The sequence below is a fragment of the Atractosteus spatula genome, chromosome 8 (genome assembly GCF_055471065.1).
Source record: "Atractosteus spatula isolate fAtrSpa1 chromosome 8, fAtrSpa1.hap1, whole genome shotgun sequence".
NCBI lineage: Eukaryota > Metazoa > Chordata > Actinopteri > Semionotiformes > Lepisosteidae > Atractosteus > Atractosteus spatula.
The window spans coordinates 45,434,624-45,450,136 of NC_142713.1; the positions used below are offsets into that span (position 1 = coordinate 45,434,624).

At 37.8% G+C, this 15,513-nt stretch overlaps 1 pseudogene; it reads left to right on the top strand.

The window, feature by feature from the left end:
* Positions 1–2,058: 2,058 nt before the first annotated feature.
* LOC148829681 (B-cell receptor-associated protein 31-like) lies at positions 2,059–14,429 on the top strand (annotated as a pseudogene).
* The last annotated feature ends 1,084 nt before the right edge of the window (positions 14,430–15,513 follow it).

Genomic DNA, 15,513 nt, shown 5'->3' on the forward strand with positions numbered 1-15,513 from the left:
AGGAGTGTTTAGAAAAAAAGCCTTGAGAAAATGAAAAAAGTGAAAATAATGTATTCTGTCAACACCAGTCTGCTGTTACCTACCTAGTTTGCATTATATTATGTCCTCTTCGTGATATGTGGGCAGTCTCAGAAAGAGATGTCTTTTAAACAGTTTGGAAAACAAAGTGGAAGACATATGCTTTGTTGGTTCTTGATTTATCTGCACATTATACATTTTGAAGGAAATGTTTATATATTGAATTTATATACAGTATACTGAATTTATCCAGATAGAGAAAATATTTTTGCCTGAAAGTGTTGGCTTCTTTGCAGCATAAATCCCTCTTCACTGTGTTTTTAGCACAAGGACTCTACTGGATGTAACATAACTGGACATCACAACTGTTTTTTGTGTTGCTAAAAATAGACAAATGTGGCAATTCGATTTTTTTATTTAATACTAAAACTACTGAAATGTCTAAAAACAGAATATACACTACGCTATCAAAATACTACAGATTATAATCCATAGGAATGACTAATTATTGAGTAAATCCCAGCACATAGTGTCTAACAATTCCTGAGGAATAAATATAAAGTAGCAGCAGACTAAGCCTTTTCCTTGGTGTTCCATGTTGTGGGAGAAAGGGGTGATGTGATTGAGTTCATAAGAGGCATGACTGCTTGTATCCCTGCGTCTGGTACATCAAGGTAACAGCGACATGGCTAATCTATCAGTTCAGTGAAGATCAATGATTTCTGAGCTGTGATTAACAAATGAAAAATCACCACCAGTATATAACACAAGCCACAAGAACCCAGCAGAACTACTACTGATCTGCTGCTGGCAGAGTGGTTCGAGACTGTGTTTCCACAGATATCTTGAGCTTCTTGAGGAGTCAAATCCGCAACACGTTATAGCTATAATCTCACAGCATGTGGAGCAACCTGGTATTTGAGTATTCTGAAATTTCTTGCATTTATTGTATATACTGAACACATCCAAAATAGGTGAAACATTTGTAGTAGTTTTGTTCATAATTATAACATCACGCCTTGCAGTTTTAATTTTTTTTATTTTTGACGGTCTCTTGATGTATATTTTGTAAACAAATATCAAATAAAATAGTTAATTTTTACCTTTATCAGATCTTATTTTATCTTTAGTTTATTTGGCAGCTAATGTTTCCAAGGACATTTTACTGTAATATGAGGTTAGTTTTAACAGAGATCTCACAAAATGATTGCAATTTTCAAAACAGAATGTTTAAATTGCACATGCTGTGATATAACAATATGCAAAGATCTTGTTAAATAATTATAAAGAAATGAAATGGCATATACAATTCATAGAATTGCAAAAGAGCAATAAAATAACATTTTAGTCAGTCGTGTAACAAATATAAAATTTAGGTTATTTGCATAAGGGATATCCTGAACATTTTACAAGATGGGAAGGCAGCAGTGGAGTAGTACTTATGGCTTTGTATTTGAGACAATAGTAGATTCAACCCCTGGGTGGGACAATGAGACCCTTGAGCAAGGAACTCCGAGTTTGCTTCAGTAAAATCACAAACTGTGAATGTAAACTGCTTTGGAAGAATGGACAACTACTAATAATGAATGACAGGGTGTACAGAGAAGGCTGCTCTGTCATATTGTTGAGAGTGTCACCTATACTTTAAGAAACAGCTCAGTGATATCCTTGGATCATTTAGCAACTAAAAAACAAAACAAACAAGGTATTTTCTGATGAGTACAGATTGATAGAACTCTCAAGCGATTGTCATATATAAATGTGCTGTTGCAATTCTGTTCGAACCAGGCAGGGTTTTTGGACAGCAATTATATAGTTTAAAATCTAGAATCCAAGCAAGGCTGGGCCTGGACATTATTCTTCCATTCCCAGGCTTCAGGGTGCAAATAGCTGGACTGACTCTCCAGAACAAGGGTTAGAGTTGCTGGGAGAACCAGGGTCCTGCTGCAAGTAGTGTTGGTGGAACTGTAGGTGTGACTCTTTGTGATTGTAGGTGTCACTCTTTCCTCTGGACCAGAAGTGATCAACTAAAGCTCCAGTATGATACCTACACTACGCAAGGTGCCATCCTTTGGAGGAGACATTAAACCAACTTGGTCAGTAAGGGTCCCTTGGTGCTTTTCAGAAGAAGAGGGGTGTTACTCCTGTTAGCCTGGCTAAAGTGTATGGATGAATTTAACTTTTGCTATGAGTATTGCATCTCAAGGAATGAAAAGTGCTACAGACTAGCAATTTTAAATGCTAAAAATCCAAATCATAAAAAAACTGCTTGATGCAATGCGTATGATGCAAATTCAGTTTATGGGATAAAATTGCCCCATACTGGAACAAGGTGTCACGGATCGCACGCAGGCATACAAGCGCTCCAGCATTTCCACAAGCTCTGTACTCCCTAAACACCCACACACCTATTAACTCATCACTACTTAAACCCTCACACGTCTCCCTTTCCTCGCTTACTATTGAGGTTTCCTCCCTGAGCTCAGTACTCGTACTTTCCAGCCTTCCCCCCCCACCAAAGATTACTACTTTCCCGGCATTTCGACTCTTCGCTCACGTCCTCGACTACGACTTCGCCTCCTGATTTGGTACTTCACCTCCTCGGAACCTTCCTGGCTTTAGACCCTCAAGCTCTCGTCCTCGACTACGACTTCGCCTCCCGCTTTTGTACCTTGCCCTCTTGGAACCTTCCTGGCTTTAGAGCTCCTAGCTTTCGTCCTAGACCACGTTTTCGTCCCTCTATTTGGTACCGAACCACATTTTCCAGAATAGGCACGCACAGGGTCCTACCTTCCGTTGCCCGGTGATGCGCGACACAAGGCATTTCTCTCTATGATTATTATCTTCATTGTCCTCTTTCTAGGTAAGAGCGCAACTGCTTAGTCAACAGAGGAAAGACGATTTAATGGCAGTATTTTCAAAACATGAGTTAATGCTGCCATTTGTGCCATCTGAGAATGGCATGTAATTTACACGCCAGTGGCTTAATCCGTGGTTTATGTTCTCCTAATAAAGTTTATTTTATGTTTTTTTCCTCTTATGTTATTTAACAAATGTCCTCCAACTGTGTAATTTAGTGTGAGGTCAATTTCCTACAAAGAATGAACTGCAGGCACTGTGGGAAAAGTATCCTCTTAGCTTATTGTTGATCATAACAGTGACAAATTTCACATTGTGAATTTACCATCATTTCCAGTTATTTTTGGATGTCTTGGGGTTTTTTTTCTCATAATGTACCAAACATGAATATTGTATTGCCTGGCAATATTTACAGCACTTACTGTATCATAGTTAGCACGAACTCCTTAAATTCATGGAGTTACTGGAAATAGACTTAAATATAAAAACAAGAAAGTAAGATTAAAAAACAACAGGATTTCAGACATTAAGATGTATACAATTGTTGTTTTACAGTAGTTGTTGTTATATTTGATATTTTAACAGAGTCCTGTGATTGCATTGCTAACACTCACGATACTCACCATTTCTGGGAACAGGGGGTGTCCAACTATGAATTACAATGCTTTGAATTAAGCTAGGAATTTAGTGAAAGTCTAGCACTGTATTTGGTGTAGTATATTCTTTCACACTGTACATATTCCCCTTTCAGAGTTTATTAACTTTAGAAATTGGAATAATCGGTTAATCAAAATGACACCAAACCATTTAATCAGTATGCAAAATCTGTGTACATTATCAAAAATCTAAAAATATACATGCATAAATGATGTTGCTTTTGACAACATTGTTAATTTTTGTGCCTTCTCTTTCCATCAAAGCAGATTAAGTGTCGGTTGAATGCATATCTGTTCATTATGGTTTTCTGAGCCTCAGCAAACATCTCCTTTCGGAACTAGACGTTGTTTTTTTATTATAGTAGAATACACTCACCTTAGTATACTTTCTAAACTTCTGAAATACCAGTAGTATATCTGGTGTCTCAGGCAGTAAACTAGTATCGATCTCTTTTCATCACATGAAAGACACCTGGTGTCTCAGGTACAAATAACCAAGTTCTGCTAACACGCTATTGAATTCCTCTGTGAGACTCCTAAGAAAAAGTGTCTGCCTGTATTTTGTAAATAATCCTTATTGTTTTACATTACACATAGCTGTCTTGTTAAGTAAACAGACATGTTTCTTTTTTGTGAGTAATGAATATTGAATATTTGGATCATTCCTTGACAGGTCAGTTTGGGAAGTGCCGTGACTGTCAGAATTCATAAAAAAATGAGGAAGCTTAGAATAACTGTGTACAGTGGTGTGAAAAAGTGAGTACACCTCATGAAAAGGTTTGTCTTTTTTTACATTTTTGGACAAAAGGATATTCAATATTTTCAACAATACTAATAGATAAAGGTGATCTGATTTAAAAAAATAACATTAAAAAATCACATTTTGCACTCATTTGTACTATTTAAATCAACAGAAATGCAATTTCCTTGTGCAGAAAAAGTTAGTACACCCCTACCTTTATCATTGTATCAAATGCCTAAAATTAGAATCAGGTGCACCAAAACAGGTGCAAATGATTAGAACACGATTAGAGTAACTTGGAGGGCATTGCCTTATATAAACATCAGAAACTTGTGGTCTGGTTTGATCTTAGAAGTTGAGGTGTGTGGCTACATCTTGTCAAGATCAAAAGAGCTCTCTGAGGCCCTCAGAAGAAAGATTGTTGATGCCTATGAGTCTGGGAAGTGTTTTAAAGCCATTTCCAAGCAATTTGTAGTCAATCTCTCCATTGTCTAAAAGATCATCTACAAATGGAGAAAATTTCAAACCGCTGGTCATCTATCCAGCCCAGGTTGTCCCACCAAATTCAGACCAAGAGCTGACCGAAATATGCTGCAGAAGTCTCCAAGAATCCCAGGATAACATCAAGGGATTTACAGGCAAGTATTGCCTCAGTCAATGTCAAAGTGCATGAGTCAACCATCCGAAAGAGACTGCACAACTTTGCCCTACATGCAAGGTCAGGAAGGAAGAAGCCTCTGCTCTCAAAAAAGAATACAGATGTATGATTGAAGTTTGCCAAACACCCACTGTTGGTGAAGAACAGGACTATTGGAACAATGTGCTCTGGACGGATGAGACAAAGATAGAGCTGTTTGGCCACAATGCCAGACGTCATGTTTGGTGAAAACCAAAAACTTCCTTTGAACAAAAGAACCTCATACCAACTGTAAAGCATGGTGGTGGAAGCATTATGGTTTGGGGCTGCTTTTCTGTCTCAGGGCCTGGTCAGCTTGCCATCATAGAGTTGACCATGAATTCCACATTGTACCAGAGAGTACTTGGAGAGAATGTGAGGCCATCTGTCAAAAAGCTGAAGCTGATCCGTAAGAGGACCTTGCAACAAGACATTGACCCAAAACACTCAAGCAAATCCACAACAGAATGGGTTAAAAAAAAGAAATGGAGAGCCAAGTCAAAGCCCAGATCTTAACCCCATAGAAATGCTGTGGGGGGACATAAAGCAGGCAGTACATGCAAACATCACACAGTTGAATGCGTTTAGTAAGCAGGAGTGGGCAAAAATTTCTCCAAGTCGATGTAGGAGACTGATAGACAAGATCAAATATCCATACATGCAAATACATTGAAAAACATTGAAAAACACACACCTTTTCATGGGGTGTACTTACTTTTTCACAGCACTGTAGATATAAACAGTACACTCTTTTTTTAAAGCTCCTTCTCGTCACTTAAAAGTCATGTTCATTGAAAATTCAAGATGGGTGATTATTTCGTATGTGAGCTTTGTGTTTGTGTGGATTTCTATACTTCTCTTGTTTACCAATAGTGCTTATTTAGATTTTTTCCTGTGGTTGACCTGTCATGCTTGCTTAAATGTTTAGATTTGCACTGAAGCATGTTGAATGACTTTCAGTGGCCAAATATCCATGCAAATTTCTAAATAGAAATTAAGGAATAGAGTTAACTCTTTTACCAGATATGCCTACCGTTGGCACAATTGTTCAATTTACTGCCATTTTGAAAGTTGACTACCTCCAATGGCTGAGTGCAGCAAGCCTTTCCATATTTTTAACTCAATATCATAAACCAGAGGCAGTAAATTTGTATTTCAAACTGAATCCCAAGGGCCGGTGAACTTGTAAAATATCAGGTGATTTGACACGAAATGGTCAATTGTTTTATCATAACAAGTGGCCTAGATAGTAACAATTTAAAGTATATGTAATTAACAATACTGGTGCAGTATAATTTAAGGACTGCTGCCTCTAATGGAATTTTGAAGTTTCCAATCTATGTTTTAAAACGACTTTGGGAAAAAAAAGAGACATTTTCCATCCGTGCCCACTACAGATGCTATCCGGGAAGTGAGGAAGTACTCAGGAGCAGAGCGCACCACGAGTGACCAGCTTCACCCCAACGTTTGATCACCACCACATGAAGCTGTTCAGAGCCCAGAGGAACCTCTACATCTCAGGCTTCTCCCTCTTCCTCTGGCTGTGAGTGGAGCTCCAACACCGAGCTGCGGCCCCAGTCCAGGCAACAGTGAAGCGATAACTGCGATAATCTGCCTGCTCTTCATTGCCCAGCTTTTAAACAAATATATTTACATTTACAGTCATCTCTTACAGTTCGGTATTTTAGATTTTGTCCTGATGGCTTACAGTGTATAGACTGTACTTTACTGACAGGTTTTTTAAATATTTGAAAATCTATGTTCATAAAGTTGCTTTTACATCAAGGAGATGTTTGTTGAAAGTGGTTTTAAATGTTTTTTTTAAAATAAATTACAGTTACTGTCTTCTATATTTGTAACTTCGTAGCACTATACTGTATAGGAACAAGTAATAGGTTTATTCCATGCTGAAAAGAGAAGAGAGAAAACCTATATTAAATACCTATATATTCCATATTTTGCATAAGAAAACTTTCTTTTGCAGGGACATGATGGAGGTGTCTTAACAGAGGTGTAAAGGTGCTTACTTTTTCCTTTCATCTTTGTATTTTAGTACTCTTAGACATGTCATCTCCCTTATTAATCAGTTGGCGACTGTAGTAGGCACATATGTGCTTGAAAGATTGTGTGGTCATCTGAGGACTTATTTCAAGCCTACCAGCACTACTAACATGTTTTGGTTTAGTACATGATAAAATCTTTGTCATCTGTCTCAAAGTCAATACGTAGTTCAAGGTCAGGCTGACTAGTATTAGATAAGAATAATCATTAATAGTAATACATTTCTTTTTTTATTATAGTTTATAGCACTTTATGATCCTTAATGTAATTCTTCAGCAGAACTGTTAGTTGCATTGAGTTCTTTTCTACTTTGCTTTTGTTCGTTTTTTTTCCCCCACACATTTTACAGGATGGGATTGGGGAAACTATAGTAACTTCTGGCAGTGTGTTCCTAGCTCTCAGTGATTCAAGTTTAGGCACATCTCTTACCAAGAACCCTCATCTTTATTCTGTCAAATGGCACACAAAAGGGTATCTTTTTCCACTGCAGGCTGGCAGTTACAGCTGCAAACCACAGAAAATAAAAAGTGCTTTCCTAAGTACGATATAACACAGATAAGGTTTACACGTGACAAAGAAGATTATATAGAAAAGGAATTAAAAAACAGGAAGAGAATGACCGCCTGAATATTGCTATCAAGACCTTTATAAGGATAGAAGATGCATTATATATTTTCCACTACAAACAGGCTAAGGGGTTGAGGTGGGTAACCTTTTCATATTGAGCACAAGGGATGGAAGGGTAAAAACATACAAAAACGCAGAGGAGCTCTTGGTGTAAGCTCTGGACATGGCTCTGAGGCTGGACTAGGGCAAAAGTCACTCTAGGAATCTGCCAAAAAAGCTAATGTCCCAGGCCCAGTTTGTATTTGCACCCAGAACCAGGACCAAGGGAGGGCTTGCTTAAATTAATCACATTTCTCCATGGATCCATCCACTTAACCCCATGAAAGAAAAGCTACCCAGTCCAGCAGCTCACTGAATCAGTGTGGTTTCCAACCGTGGTGCAACCCTGCTTCCTTTAAGCAGTGCAGGACAGCAAAGGAAGAGCAGAGAAACTCTTGGGCTCCGGACGTGATGAGCCCTAATTCCTGGGTTGTTAACGAAGCCTCACGAAACATAGGGAAACCCAACATGGCCTTGAGAGAAGAGGAAGGCATGTTCTCTGGGTTTCAAATGGCTCAATAGTCTCTGTCAGTCATCTCTTCTGCCTTCTGCACATCCCTCTTTTCTCTGTAAATCTCTATGATTTTTCTTTTGCTTTCTCTGATGCAGTGTGCTTTAATAAATTGTGATAGCTGTTTATTGACAACAAATTTAACATTTTCGTACAAAACAAAAACTGGACTGTAACACTCAATTGTCAGTATTGGTTGGTAGTGAGGGGAAGTTTACTCTCTGCTCACGTTGTAGTGCCAAGTGTTATCTCTGTAATGTAGCAAAAGCACTGACAATTGAGAAACAGAGAGGCCAGAACTGTTTTGTTTTTGGTCCTAATGATGTTAATTTGTGTTTTGAGTAAATATCTCACAAGTGAAATGATGAAAAAGAACCCACTGGAAGCAGTTCCCGCTTACTGCCAGTGCAGTTTCAGTCCAAATAATACTAAGATAAAATAAAATAAGATTTTTATTGTCCCCTGAGGGGTTTTTTTATGGACACACAACACTCCTGTACATTTAAATAGAATGCAAACAAAAAAAAGAAGAAAAGAAAAACATTGCACATTATTCTATTACCAAAATTAAGAAAAACATTGCACATCAGTCTATTGCACATGTATAACACATAGCAACATGTAACATTTATAACACATCACAAAACATATTGCATTCAAGTGGGTTATAAGAGTCAAAATTGTGTTTATCCTTGAAATTTGTGTTGACAGCTTTAACGGATAGTGGAACAAACGAATGTTTGTATTTGTTTGACTTACTGTACATTTGGGAACCCTAAAACGTTTGCCAGAAGGAAGAAGTTGATATTCAGAATTGAGGATGTGGGAAGGATCTAATATTATTTTTCCTGCCTGTTTGATTATGGATTTTTCAAAGATTGTCTGCAGACAAGGATGCTGTTTCACTCCCATGACCTTCAAAGCTGTCTGGATGAAGCGGATGATTTGCGATTTTAAATGAACCGATAGATTACCAAACCACACTGTAATACCATATCTGATAATGCCCTCAATTACAGCATGGTAAAAGAGTAGCATTACTTTCTGTCGAACCCCAAACAATGTTAGTCTTCGCAGGAATTATAAGAGCTGCTGAACTTTGGAGCAAACAATCTCAACATGAGTAGTCCAGCACAGGTTACTGTTTATGTGTACACCGAAGTACTAATATGAATCAACCTCAGTGATAAGTTCGTTGTGGATAAGTGAGTGTGGATATGTGAGTGATCACCAACTGTTCTGGGATCAAAAACTATTTTTTGGTTTGTTTAACATTCAGAATTAGGCTATTGTTGTCACACCATTGCACAAACCTTTAGATTTCTGATGTATACAGATGAGCTGCTACCTCTATGCATTAAGCCAAGCACAGCTTTATCATCTGAGAATTTGAAAATGAAATTGCTTTGACTACTGCTTGTACAATCACATGTATAAAGTGTGAACAGAACTGGAGAGCTCACACAGCCCTGAGGGGCACCTGTCATAATAGATCGTGACTCGTAAAGAGTTTTGTTGACCTTGACATACTGTGTGCGATTTGTTAAAAATGAATGGTACCATCTTATAATGTTATGGTTAATGGCCATTTGCTTCAACTTGCTTATCAATAGCCGGGGCCGCTGCGTATTAAATGCAGAGCTGTAGTCCACAAACAGCATCCGAGCATAGACATTAGGGTCCTCTAGGTGTTTTAGAACAAGATGCATAATGCTGTTAATTGCATCATAGGTGCCCCACCTGTGTTTATATGCAAACTGAAATGGATCCAGTACAGTGTTCACTTCTGAGCACACCATGGATACCATAATCCTCTCAAAGCATTTCATAACAACAGACATCAGTGCTACCGGCCTGTAGTCATTGTTGTCTGAGGGACAGGGCTTTTTGGGTATTGGCACGACTATTGCTTTTTTCCACAATGCTCAACAGAGTCAACAGACTTCTGAAAGATGGGGCACCTTGCTGGTGTTAATTTCTCAGTGCAATTTTTTAAAAGAGAGGCAGTGATGCCATTGGGACCTGTTGCCATTATTGCATATATGTGCTTGAAAGATTGTGTGGTCATCTGAGGACTTATTGCAAACCTACCAGCACTACTAACGTGTTTTGGTTCAGTACATGATAAAATCTTTGTCATCTGTCTCAAAGTCAATAAGTAGTTCAAGGTCAGGCTGACTAGTATTAGATAAGAATAATCATCATTTGTAATACATTTCTTTTTTATTACAAGTTTACACTTTATGATCCTTAATGTAATTCTTCAGCAGAACTGTTAGTTGAATTAAGTACTTTTCTAAGAACATAAAAGTTACAATATCAGATTCAGATTTCATAGGACAGACAAATTCACAGATCTTTATCTGGTAAAACTATTTGAAGATTTTGATGGAAACAATTACTTTAATAAGAAAATCTACAGCTTGTATGAAATGAAAATACTCAGCAAAGCCATGGGAAATGTGCAAAACAGTGAAAACAAGCCCTCTTCCAGGCATTCCTCTGCCATGGTGACTTGGGTAACGCTTGTCAAAGTTTGAATTTAAAGTTCCTCAGAAGCAAAGAGTGATAAGAGTTATGAAACCAGTTATTTGCTGAGCGAGTAGAAAGGCATTAGTTTTCCCTGTGTGGACAGGAGCTCTTTAAGGAAAGATTCTTTAAGGAAAATGAAACCTGTTGATGTTCACGGCTCTGACCAAGTCCAGGGGTGAAGTGGAGGCCATGAAGAAACAAACTGAGGGCTTGACTCGGGAATACGACCAATTGCTGTGGGAGCACGAACAGCTACTGGTAACGGTTTCCTTCTCTGTCAAACGCCATCGAATTCACTCGAGAGCTGTATTTGGTAGTACCTTATATTATGTGGCAACTGCACGTTCAGTTAACCTTAAAAAACATGATTATTTTCAATTATTTTTATAGTAAGGTTTCTCATTTTAATAATGTAAACAAATTGCGATGGTGGCCTTCTTTAAACAATGTCTTTCTTGACTTCACTATGGTGAAATGTCTCCTAGTTTGCTTACAGCCAAAGCAGAATCCAATCTCTCAGATATAAATGTGCATAAAGTTACAGTAATTTGTTTCTTCTTTTATTGTTGCTACTTTGTAAAGAAACCTATCAGTTATGTTTTTTAATCAATTTTGCTTGAAACTGATAAGGAATCATTTCAAGTCAATTTATTTTTTAGTTGCATATCATATTAATATTAATTTATTCCATGCACGTTTACCCTATGATTTATAGTTAGAATTCCCTCAAATGACGTGTACTGCTCTGTGAAAGGTGTTCAACTCATATAAATATGTATTGCATTTATTATTTTTCTGATATAAGCAAATTACACTACATTATTAAGAAACTAAAATGGATAAAGTGATACAAAATGCTAACATACTGTGTAATATTGAAAGAATCAGTTTTCCAGTATTTTATATGTCCACCTTTGGCACATCATAAAGCATGTACTTCCAGTGTTTGATTTTTTTTGTGGAATATTGTCCAACATTCACCTACAGGGTCAATTATTAAACAAGTCATTAGGCTATTGTTGTCACACCATTGCACAAACCTTTGGATTTCTGACATGTATACAGATGAGCTGCTACCTCTATGCATTAAACCAAGCACAGCTGTATCATCTGAGAATTTGAAAATGAAGTTGCTTTGACTACTGCTTGTACAATCATATGTATAAAAAGAGAACAGAACTGGAGAGCTCACACAGCCCTGAGGGGCACCTGTCCTAATAGATCAGGACTCGGAAAGAGTTTTGTTGACCTTGACATATTGTGTGCGATTTGTTAAAAATGAATGGTACCATCTTATAATGTTATGGTTAATGGCCATTTGCTTCAACTTGCTTATCAATAGCCGGGGCTGCTGCGTATTAAATGCAGAGCTGTAGTCCACAAACAGCATCCGAGCATAGACATTAGGGTCCTCTAGGTGTTTTAGAACAAGATGCATAATGCTGTTAATTGCATCATAGGTGCCCCACCTGTGTTTATATGCAAACTGAAATGGATCCAGTACAGTGTTCACTTCTGAGCACACCATGGATACCATAATCCTCTCAAAGCATTTCATAACAACAGACATCAGTGCTACCGGCCTGTAGTCATTGTTGTCTGAGGGACAGGGCTTTTTGGGTATTGGCACGACTATTGCTTTTTTCCACAATGCTCAACAGAGTCAACAGACTTCTGAAAGATGGGGCACCTTGCTGGTGTTAATTTCTCAGTGCAATTTTTTAAAAGTGAGGCAGTGATGCCATTGGGACCTGTTGCCATTATTGCATATATGTGCTTGAAAGATTGTGTGGTCATCTGAGGACTTATTGCAAACCTACCAGCACTACTAACGTGTTTTGGTTCAGTACATGATAAAATCTTTGTCATCTGTCTCAAAGTCAATAAGTAGTTCAAGGTCAGGCTGACTAGTATTAGATAAGAATAATCATCATTTGTAATACATTTCTTTTTTATTACAAGTTTTAGCACTTTATGATCCTTAATGTAATTCTTCAGCAGAACTGTTAGTTGAATTGAGTACTTTTCTCAGTACATAAAACTTACAATATCAGATAGAATTTTCATAGGAGATAAAAATTCCCACTTGTGGTTTGTTTTGTATTAATGTAATGCTGATCTTTATCTGGTAAAACTAAAGATTTTGATGGGAACAATTACTTTAATAAGAAAATCTACAACTTGTATGAAATGAAAATACTCAGCAAAGCCATGGGAAATGTGCAGAACAGTGAAAACAAGTCCTCTTCCAGGCATTCCTCTGCCATCGTGACTTGGGTAACGCTCGTCAAAGTTTGAATTTAAAGTTCCTCAGAAGCAAAGAGCGATAAGAGTTATGAAACCAGTTATTTGCTGAGCGAGTAGAAAGGCATTAGTTTTCCCTGTGTGGACAGGAGCTCTTTAAGGAAAGATTCTTTAAGGAAAATGAAACCTGTTGATGTTCACGGCTCTGACCAAGTCCAGGGGTGAAGTGGAGGCCATGAAGAAACAAACTGAGGGCTTGACTCGGGAATACGACCGATTGCTGTGGGAGCACGAACAGCTACTGGTAACGGTTTCCTTCTCTGTCAAACGCCATCGCATTCACTCGAGAGCTGTATTTGGTAGCACCTTATATTATGTGGCAACTGCACGTTCAGTTAACCTTAAAAAACATGATTATTTTCAATTATTTTTATAGTAGGGTTTCTCATTTTAATAATGTAAACAAATTGCGATGGTGGCCTTCTTTAAACAATGTCTTTCTTGACTTCACTATGGTGAAATGTCTCCTAGTTTGCTTACAGCCAAAGCAGAATCCAATCTCTCAGATATAAATGTGCATAAAGTTACAGTAATTTGTTTCTTCTTTTATTGTTGCTACTTTGTAAAGAAACCTATCAGTTATGTTATTTAATCAATTTTGCTTGAAACTGATAAGGAATCATTTCAAGTCAATTTATTTTTTAGTTGCATATCATATTAATATTAATTTATTCCATGCACGTTTACCCTATGATTTATAGTTAGAATTCCCTCAAATGACGTGTACTGCTCTGTGAAAGGTGTTCAACTCATATAAATATGTATTGCATTTATTATTTTTCTGATAAAAGCAAATTACACTACATTATTAAGAAACTAAAATGGATAAAGTGATACAAAATGCTAACATACTGTGTAATATTGAAAGAATCAGTTTTCCAGTATTTTATATGTCCACCTTTGGCACATCATAAAGCATGTACTGCCAGTACATTTGATTTTTTTGTGGAATATTGTCCAACATTCACCTACAGGGTCAATTATTAAACAAGTCATTAGGCTATTGTTGTCACACCATTGCACAAACCTTTGGATTTCTGACATGTATACAGATGAGCTGCTACCTCTATGCATTAAACCAAGCACAGCTGTATCATCTGAGAATTTGAAAATGAAGTTGCTTTGACTACTGCTTGTACAATCATATGTATAAAAAGAGAACAGAACTGGAGAGCTCACACAGCCCTGAGGGGCACCTGTCCTAATAGATCAGGACTCGGAAAGAGTTTTGTTGACCTTGACATATTGTGTGCGATTTGTTAAAAATGAATGGTACCATCTTATAATGTTATGGTTAATGGCCATTTGCTTCAACTTGCTTATCAATAGCCGGGGCTGCTGCGTATTAAATGCAGAGCTGTAGTCCACAAACAGCATCCGAGCATAGACATTAGGGTCCTCTAGGTGTTTTAGAACAAGATGCATAATGCTGTTAATTGCATCATAGGTCCCCACCTGTGTTTATATGCAAACTGAAATGGATCCAGTACAGTGTTCACTTCTGAGCACACCATGGATACCATAATCCTCTCAAAGCATTTCATAACAACAGACATCAGTGCTACCGGCCTGTAGTCATTGTTGTCTGAGGGACAGGGCTTTTTGGGTATTGGCACGACTATTGCTTTTTTCCACAATGCTCAACAGAGTCAACAGACTTCTGAAAGATGGGGCACCTTGCTGGTGTTAATTAACTGAACTTTGCAACATCTGTTTCAAGTCCTGGTTTTCCAGGGGCTCTACAGTAAATGCACATCTCGTAGTCTTGCTAGGATTTTAGATTGTATGCAGTTCACTTGCAGGGATGGCTACTTTGTCGGTTTTGGAAGCTGATAAGCTTAGAGCATTGCATGTTTTGTGTGTTGAGCATTGGTGGTCTTCCTGATCTTTAATAATAATTATAATTGTTTACACAGGACTCTCCACTCCACTCCCCTCCACCACCACCAATGTGCAGTATATTTAACAGACAAATTGCATCCAGATCCACCTCAGCCCCCGTGTTTAAAATTCTAATCATTACTGCTGTCGTTCTCGGACTTCTGAGAGTCCTTCTTCATTCAGGGATATTATTTTAATTTGAATTTCTACTGAAATTTGCTTCTTTGGAGCCATTTTCTGTAGGTGCTGATAAGCAACAGAGTGTGATCTGGTTATAATGTTCATCTGTATCTGCTGTGGCTGGTGGTCTGAGCAGGTGGTACAGTGTACCAGGCAAGACCTGACTGCACTGGGTGTTGTCGTGTTTGGGAGGACAAATACAACCATAAAAATAGACAATCAGACATTTTCTCATTGTCTGGGCAGTTGCTCAGTTACAACAATGCTTGTATTTATCCAGCTGAGCCAAAATGTAGGATATTAAGAATTCAAGGTTGTGATTGCTGTATATAGGCCTATATTTTTGTTATCCATGTTTATTAAACCTTATTAAATGTTTTATCAAAGGCCCCAGCACACAACAGCGTAGAAGATGGCCGCCGCCACC